This window comes from Myotis brandtii, unplaced genomic scaffold (genome assembly GCF_000412655.1).
Source record: "Myotis brandtii unplaced genomic scaffold, ASM41265v1 scaffold548, whole genome shotgun sequence".
NCBI lineage: Eukaryota > Metazoa > Chordata > Mammalia > Chiroptera > Vespertilionidae > Myotis > Myotis brandtii.
The window spans coordinates 918,804-927,788 of record NW_005370031.1 but is presented as its reverse complement, the minus strand read 5'-3'; positions in this window follow the sequence as shown (position 1 = coordinate 927,788).

The following is an 8,985-nucleotide window of genomic DNA, read 5'->3' as shown; positions in this document are numbered from 1 at the left end:
GAGCTCTGCAAAAAACTTCATCCTGGTATCCTGGATAGCTAAATGATACTCCCCCCGGGACCATAACCCTAATGTGCATATGGTACCTTTAACTTTCCAAACCACTTTGCTTAATGCCATAGCACACCAGTCTATCCTCATAAGGAAATGTGGAACTTTGGTCCAGAAAATCCATGGTCTCCCATATATTTAAATACTAGATTTAGACAAACAACCATTAAAACTGCCTTCTCTGAGACAGAGGAAGATGTCATGTAGGACAATCTCAGGGATGAATTCATCAAATAACATCCCTGGTCTTTTTCTACAAATACTTTTCTGGCTAGTGTTAGGTCTGATGAAATAATCAAATTAATATCTCTTCCCCTTGGTAATTGAGCTTTAGAATATTTCACAACCAACATTCCCTTTTGCTTAGAACACATTTCATTTGCTAAGACCAGTAACTTTCCCCTCTGGACTTGCCCAGGATCCAGACCCACCCAGAGAATTCTCTGCTGGAAAAGCCCGCTTAGAGTCATTTAAAAATCTCTGATTCCTGCCCTCGCTGGTTTTGCTCAGTGGATAGAACATCGGCCTGTGGACTGAAGGGTCCCAGGTTTGATTCCAGTCAAGGGCACATGCCCGGCTTGTGGGCTCAATCCCCAGTAGGGGGTGTGCAGAAGGCAGCCAATCAATGATTCTCTCTCATCATTGATGTTTCTATCTCTCTTTCTATCTCCCTTCCTTTCTGAAATCAATAAAAAAATATTTTAAAAAAATCTCTGACTCCTTATCCCTGGGTGCTGACACAATTTTGCCAAGCCCATCTGGTTACCAGATGACCTAATAAATTTATAATTCTTTACCACTTTCAGCCTTGTGCGTTCCTTTTTCGGCAAACCCAACATTTGGTGCCGAAAACCCAGGAGGGTTCCACGGGGAAGGGGAGCTATCGCCCTGGCTTCAGTCACCCCAAGTTTGCTACTTGGAGGGCAGTAGGCAGCTTAGCTCATCCTGGGCTTACCTCCGAATCATACTTGGGTGGCACGGTCAACCACTGCCCTCAATTAGGCCTCCCTCCCTTACAGGCCCTCTGGAACCAGCCAAGGAGGACACTGGATCAGAAACCTCTCCTTCTCCATTGCTGCCCCTCCATCCCACACCGGCCAATCTTCTCTAGGTGAGTGACGTTCCACAATTTCTCTCGTCTTGAGTCTCCTGCCCACTCACTCTCACTGACTTCTCGAAAGTCCTAGCGCTAGGGCAGAAGACTCCTCGGCCGTTTGGCCTTGGGTCCTTCTGAACTGGGGACGCCCAGTCGGGAGGGTCGCCCCTTGTTTCTCATGGTGGTTTGTTTAGAGGTGGAGATGCCTGCCTAAACAGTCACCTTGGATTTGTGGTCTGTCTCTCACCCTCCTCTCTTGTGGGCCACGCTTATTCTCCTTATCATGGGGAACACTCCTCCACACCCCCTAAAACGCCTTACCCTCATAGGGGAGATCAGGCCCACGCACCTCAGTTTCTCTGGTAACACTGTTTGGCCACAATATAAACAAGATAATGAACGCGATTTAGATAATTGCTGTCACCACAATGGAAAATGATCAGATTCCCTACGTCCAGGCCTTTTTCACCCTTCGGTTTGGACCCTCTCTCTGTCAGTCCTGTTCTACCCGTCAGATCTTCTCCTTCACACAAAATGTCATACCCCTAACACTTCTGATTCTGAATCTACTTTTGACCCAGCAGACCACCGACCTCCACCCCCTATGCTCCCCCTCCATCACCTGCAGTAGATTCCCAAAACCCAGACCCTCCTAACCAGCAACCACCTTCTCCCCCGGCCCCTGAAAGCCCAAATCCCAAGAACACGAGCTCCAAAATAGACTTTTTCCCAACTAACACTCACTCTCGGGCCACCCAAAGTCCACCTTCCACAACAGCCTCTTATATTCCCACTCCCATTCTACTCCTGAGAGAGGTAACAGGAACCGAGGGCATAGTCTGAGTCCACGTCCCATTCTCTGTGTCTGACCTTTCCCAGATTGAAAGAAGACTATGTTCTTTTTCCATCGACCATCTTTACTAAGGAATTTGAGTGCCAGACCCAGTCCTATGGCCTGATCTGGATGACATCTATGCCATCCTGTCCTCCTTCCTCTCTCACCCCAGAGGAGAAGGAGCATGTCTGGCTAGTAGCTCAGGACCATGCCAATGCCCTCCATAGACAGGATGGGGTGGCCAACCCGGTTGGTACTGATGCCGTCCCTAAACTGACCTGAGATAGTTTCCCATATTCATCAATTCACTAAAAAATTATTGAATTAACACAATGTGTGAATTTTATGATATGTAAATTATACCTCAATAAAACCTAAAAATTAAAATAATGATAGAAATTTGGCTGTGAGGAAACAAGAAAGAACTAGCATTTTTTTCCTTCACTGCCAAATCCAAACACTTGTTTTTATTTTTAAATTTGTTTTATTTTGGCATTTTTATTGGAAGCTAAGTTATTTTTAAAAAATAAGAATCTAATTTCTCTTTGTCAGAGAATTAAAAAAAGAATATAGTATTGTATCTATTTGAGAAGGTGGATGTTATTTAAACCTATTGTGGTAATCATTTCACAAGATATGTACATCTTAAACTTATACAGTGATATATGTCAATTACTTCTCAATAAAACTGGAAAAAGTAAATACAAAGCATGATGCAATAAAAAATTATGAAGGTATGTGAAGTAATATTTAAAAAGCCTTTTACTACTGGTCTGCCATAACTATTTCCCAAAGATCAATGCATATATCAGCAGCCTGCTGTGGCTTTTTCTAAAGTTATGTGTATATACGGTCATATACATGTGTGGACCCAGGTTAGATAGAACCTAAAATTTATATAAATGATCACCTTATTAAGAAAAAGGGTACAATATTATATATTTATAAATAGGTTCATTTCAGATTCATTTCTTTTGTGGTCACTTAAACAATTTTCTATCATGCTTATAGAGAAATGTTTTCTGTGCAAATGGTTTCCAGAACATACTACAACTCCCAGCATTCCTAGAAACCCAGGGATGTGTACAAGAGAGACCCTGAAGCTTAAGTTTCATTACTCTCATAGAAAGTCTGACACTGGATATACAGTGTGAGTAGTCAGTGTATAGAGCTTAGTTGTACAAAAAAAATCGAGTTCTTTTATTTTCTCTTAGCCAGTTAATTTTTATGTGCTAGTTCCATTCTACTGGAGTAGTGGAAACTTATTCTCAATCTGCTGGGGATTTATCCCTTTCCTTAAAGATTTGGTCAGTGTTTCTGGGAACTTAAGGAATTAGGACAGATTCTTGGTAAGGCCAGTGAAGACCCAGAGTGTCTAGGCACATTGTGTAGCCATTCTTTTCCTCCATTCTTTCTTTCCTGCCGGGGCTGGCCAGCAGACCCTGAGTGACGGATGAACAGATTACTCTGACACAGTTTCACTGCGAGAGGGCTAAGGGGTTGCCTGGCTCAAGGGACCAAGCAGCCTTGATCACCTGCCTTATTAGGCTCTTATTGTCTACTAGAGGCCCAATGCACAAAAATTTGTGCACTCGGGGGGGTCCCACAGCCTGGCCTGTGCCCTTTCTCAGTCTGGGACCCCTTGGGGGACGACCACCTGCTGGCTTAGGCCCGCTCCCTGGGGGATTGGGCCTAAGATGGCATTCAGACATCCCTCTGGCAGCCCGGGAACCCTCGGGGGATGTCCACTTGCCAGCGGGGAGCAGGCCTAAGCTGCAGTTGGACATCCTTAGAGCTGCTGAGGAGGCGAAAGAGGCTCCCACCACCACCGCTGTACTGGCAGCCATCAGCATGGCTCATGGCTGAGCAGAGCTCCCCCTGTGGGAGCGCACTGACCACCAGGGGGCAGCTCCTGCATTGAGCATCTGCCCCCTGGTGTTCAGTGTGTGTCATAGTGACCAGTCATTCCCAGTTGTTCTGCTGTTAGGGTCAATTTGCATATTACCCTTTTATTATATAGGATTGCCTGGCCAGCCTGGGTGAGGGGCTGATGGCTGTTTGCAGGCTGGCCACAGCCCCTTCAGGGTGGGGGGTCCCCCCACGGGTGCCTGGCCAGCCTGGGTGAGGGGCTGATGGCTGTTTGAAGGCTGGACACAGCCCCTTCAGTGTGAGGGTCCCCACTGGGGTGCCTGGCCAGCCTGGGTGAGGGGCTAATGGCTGTTTGCAGGCTGGCCACAGCCCCTTAAGGGTGGGGGTCCTCCCTGGGGTGCCTGGCCAGCCTGGGTGAGCGGTTGATGGCTGTTTGAAGGCTGGCCACAGCTCCTTCAGGATGGGTGTCCCCACTGGGGTGCCTGGCCATCTTGGGTGAGTGGCTGAGGGCCGTTTGCAGGCTGGCCACAGCCCCTTCAGGGTAGGGTGTCCTGCTGGGGTGCCTGGCCAGTCTGGGTGAGGGGCTGAGGGCCATTTTCAGGCTGGCTAACCCCCCCTGCAGGGTGCCTGGCCAGCCTGGGTGAGGGGCTGATGGCTGTTTGCAGGCTGGCCATGGCCCCCAGCCACCCAAGCTCCCAGTGGAGGCTGGCTGGAAGCAGGTATCTGGGATTTATTTGTCTTCTATAATTGAAACTTTGTTGCCATGAGCTGAGGCCACAGCCAGCTCAGGGCAGGCGGGAAGCTTGGCTTCCTCCATCGTCCTGGCAACCAAGCCTCTTGCTTGCTCCAGCTCTGTGGCTGCCGGCCGCCATCTTGGTTGGGATAATTTGCATATAGTCGCTCTGATTGGCTGGTGGGTGTAGCTTAGGGCATAGCAAAGGTGTGGTCAATTAGCATCTTTGTCTTTTATTAGTGTAGATATTGTCTATTGTCGCAGCAGTTTGAGATAAAGTTTATCTTTTAGATACAGTCAGCAGGGTAGGTAATTTTGGGAGGACACAAGTGTTTGTGGTGTCTTTTAAGCAAGGACACCCAAAGATTAAGCATAAGAATTCCAGTAAACACCCAGGGGTCTGCACGTGCACAGACTTGTTTGGAAAGGTCAAAGAATAATTAGGGGTACTGCCTTTGGCACTCCCCTAAGTCAGAATTCTGATACACAGGGCAGGCGGTCTTCCACACACTTCCCTTTTATCAGAATGTCCACCTTACAAACTTTCCATCCAAATCTCATGTGCTTCCCATTACTTTCCTAGGGCTAGGCCTCTCTCTCTGGGACACTCCAATAGGTAGACTCTTATGGAGCTGGTCATATCAAAAATAGCTCATACAGGATGTTTATAAACAACATATGTGCCTTTAAGGTCACCAGCAGACCAACACTTGTTTTTCTACATCTTGCATATCATTCCATTGTTTTGTCCTCACCCCCAAACTTGGAAGATATTTTATGTAAGAAAAATCAAGAAAATGAAGAAATGATGCTCACTCTTACACTCCTTCCCATTTTCATCAATGCCCAAAGTATTCTCCATCTAAGGATTTTAGATTTTAGATATCTACATCCAGAAGAAACTTGAAGTCTCTTTTCTGCTTTCATATTGCTTCCCTGAAACAATAAACTTAGGCATTTGAATGAGGTGAATAGGGAGAGAGAATGGTATGGGAAGTAGAGGATAATTATCAGGAAAATAATTAGTTGAAATTTAATAAATGACCTAACCATATGGTTTCCAAAACATAAAAGATGTCATATGTTAGAATATGTCATGATAGTAAATACTAGAGGCCTGGTGCATGAAAATTTGTGCACTGAGGGTGGTCCCTCAGCTCAGCCTGCCCCCTCTCGCAGTCTGGGAGCCCTCAGGAGATGTCCTACTGATGGCTTAGGCCTAAGCCACAGTCTGGCCTCCCTCTGTGGGAGGTGACCCGGTGATCAGGGGAAGGCAACGCCCCATCACACCTCTGCTGCTGCTACTGCAGGCTGTGAAGCTGCCTGAGTCTCGGCCCTCGTAGCCTCTGCAGCTTGCCTGAGCCTCGGCCCAGCTCTCATTGCCTGAGCCTTGGGCCCTCGCAGCAGCAGCCACCATCAGCAGCTTGCCTGAGCCTTGGGCCAGCCCTGGGCAGAGGCAGCCGCCATCCACTTCCCCGGTGCACCTCCTAGTCAAGTCCCCACCAGAGATGCAGTGTCAGGTCCCTGCCCACCTACACTCGCCTCACAACTCACACAGCCCCACCCACCTGCGCACGCCCACTGCGCATGCAGCCTGCTGGTGATCGCTCATTGCAGCATGAGGGCATCACGGTGTGAGGGTGTGACAGCCACATAGGCTTTTATTAGTATAGGTATGCGATTTATTTTTAATTTTTTATCACTTGATTAGACACATTAATCAATACAATACCTTAATGATCTTTTTCGATATCACAATCAAAATTTGGGTATTAGCTGTCTTCACATGGAGAATATAAAGATTCTACTCTGTCACTTCTGGCTCCCAGCAGTGAATGCATTCTAGTACTCCTTTGATATACATTGAGAACCTATTATGTGACAAACAATGTTCCAGGTGATAGGAAGTGCAGTGGTTCACACATATACAAAAAGTCTCTATCCTAAAGGAGTTATATTTCATTGGACAGAAGCTAATAAAGAAGCATATGCATTTTATAGTGCCAGGTACAAGTAAATACTATGAAAATAAAAAAAAAAAACAAGGCAGGTGAAGATTTAGAGAATGAACGGGGTAGTCAGGGAAAGCCTTTTTCAGGAGCTCTGAAAAAAATTAAGAGTGTGTCTCATGAACATCTGGAGGAAGTTCTCTGATAGTGGGAACAAATGATAGAGGGACTGTGAGAAAGGTAAAGGTATTGGAAAAAGGAAATACAGTCAAGAGTGTCAGATCTAGAGCAAGCATGTCAAACTCAAAGGCTAACACGGGCCAAATAAACAAGGTGTAAGTTTGTGTGGGCCACAAAAAACAAAAGCTTCAATTTTCATAGAAACATAGGTTTATGTCAATAGAGACATGCTGAATACAAAGGGCTGAAATAAATGAGTCATTGTTAGCAAAATAATAGAACATTTTAATAAAAATTAATATTTTTTTCTTGAACATTATTTTACCAGACATTGAATAACTGCACAAATTTATAAGCATAATGCAAAGAAACCTACTTTTCTTGTTCTCTAAAAGTGAAATATTTCCTGTTGCGCACATCAAACAAGTCAGTACAAGACTAATGATGTGGCCATCGGCTGCTAAAATATTCGCTGCTAGTATTAGTGGGGAGAAATGGTGTGCCTGGGAGTTAAGTAGCGAAAGGGAAATGAATGCAACACGGTTATAGTAATCAGTCATTAGCGAACGTTCTAGTTTGTTAATAATTATGTATAACAGGATATTGTAAAAATTTAGTTGTGACTGGGGTGGGGGAGCAATGGGGGAATAAGGACACATATGTAATATCTTAATCAATAAAGAAAAAAAAGACTAAAAGCCCATTAGATAGGGCTTTGGAGACAAAGAGCACCTATAAAAAATAGGTTATGAAATATTTTTTAAAAATATATTTTATTGATTTTTTACAGAGAGGAAGGGAGAGGGATAGAGAGTTAGAAACATCGATGAGAGAGAAACATCGATCATCTGCCTCCTGCACACCACCTACTGGGGATGTGCCCGCAACCAAGGTACATGCCCTTGACCGGAATCGAACCTGGGACCCTTCAGTCCGCAGGCCGACGCTCTATCCACTGAGCCAAACTGGTTAAAGAGCACCTATAAAAAAATAGGTTATGAAATTTTTATTAAAATATTTCTTACACACCGTTGTATTTGCTGGGCCACAAATATATTCATTGTGGGCCGCATGCAGCCTGCGGGCCAAGAATTTGACATGCTTGTTGTAGAGGGTTTTACTTTTGCTTTTTTTTTGTTAAGCTTCGCTTATTTTAACAGAATTTCATGTTTTTCATAAACAGTGAATAGTGTCACTGCTTTTGGGACTGACAGTTTAATTTCAAGGCAGACATAATGAATTATAACCAAGTCTCATTTGCATTTTAGATTCAATAAAAATAGGATTAAATATAAATAAAATGTACAATTTTATTCTTAAGACTAGCAGTTTGTAGCACATCAATTTGGTCACAAATACGTTCTTAGCTTAGAATATGCCATGCACTATATCAAGCAAATAGGTAATTTCTCCTGACTATAATGGCATTGCCTGACAGGTGAGAGACATGTTCTATAAAAATGTAATAAAAAACCCTTTATAAAACATAATTTTTAAAAAAGGAACTTTTTGAATCAGTGCTGCTGTCACAGAAAAAAATCTGTAAAGATCTTCAAATGGATATTGCAAATTCAACCACTTAACTTGGCAACCCGAGGTAAATGACTCAACTGAAGAGACAATCAGAATACCAGATAAACATATTTTGCCTGATTAATTTGTGCTGTTCAAAACATTTTAACTATGTCACAACTTTCTTCTCTAACGGGCCACTGGAAATTACTTTTATATCATCTGTATTAAGTATCCTACAAAATCAACCTGGATTGTTCCCAAGGAAATAATCAGAGATATGGAGAAAGATTTAGGTTCAAAAATACTTATCCTAGTATAATAGAAGAAAATTTGACAAAATTCAAATACCCAATAATAAGGCAATAATCACTGTACTGTGCTACTTAGTATCATGAAGTAGTACTGTGATAGTGAATGTTCAGTAATATTCAATACTCTAAATGTAGAATGAAACCTTTTCTAACTGTGGTTTTTGTTTTCCCATTGAGGTGTACCTAGCTGTCAAGTCTGATTCTTTAAGAAGTTTATCTTTTGATTTGGCATATCCAACATTTGTCTTATCCACTGTTACTCTTATTAATCTTAAGTTCAGGACTACAACAATATTCATTTATTTACTGTACTTGGGGTCTTTTGGGATACTTCCTGGATTATTTTTGTCTACCTGTATTTCATTTTATTTTAAAACTTAGAAAGCCAAGTAAGCAATCACAAGGACTTCCTGTCCCTGCTAAAGCAAAATGTACTCTTAGTCCTA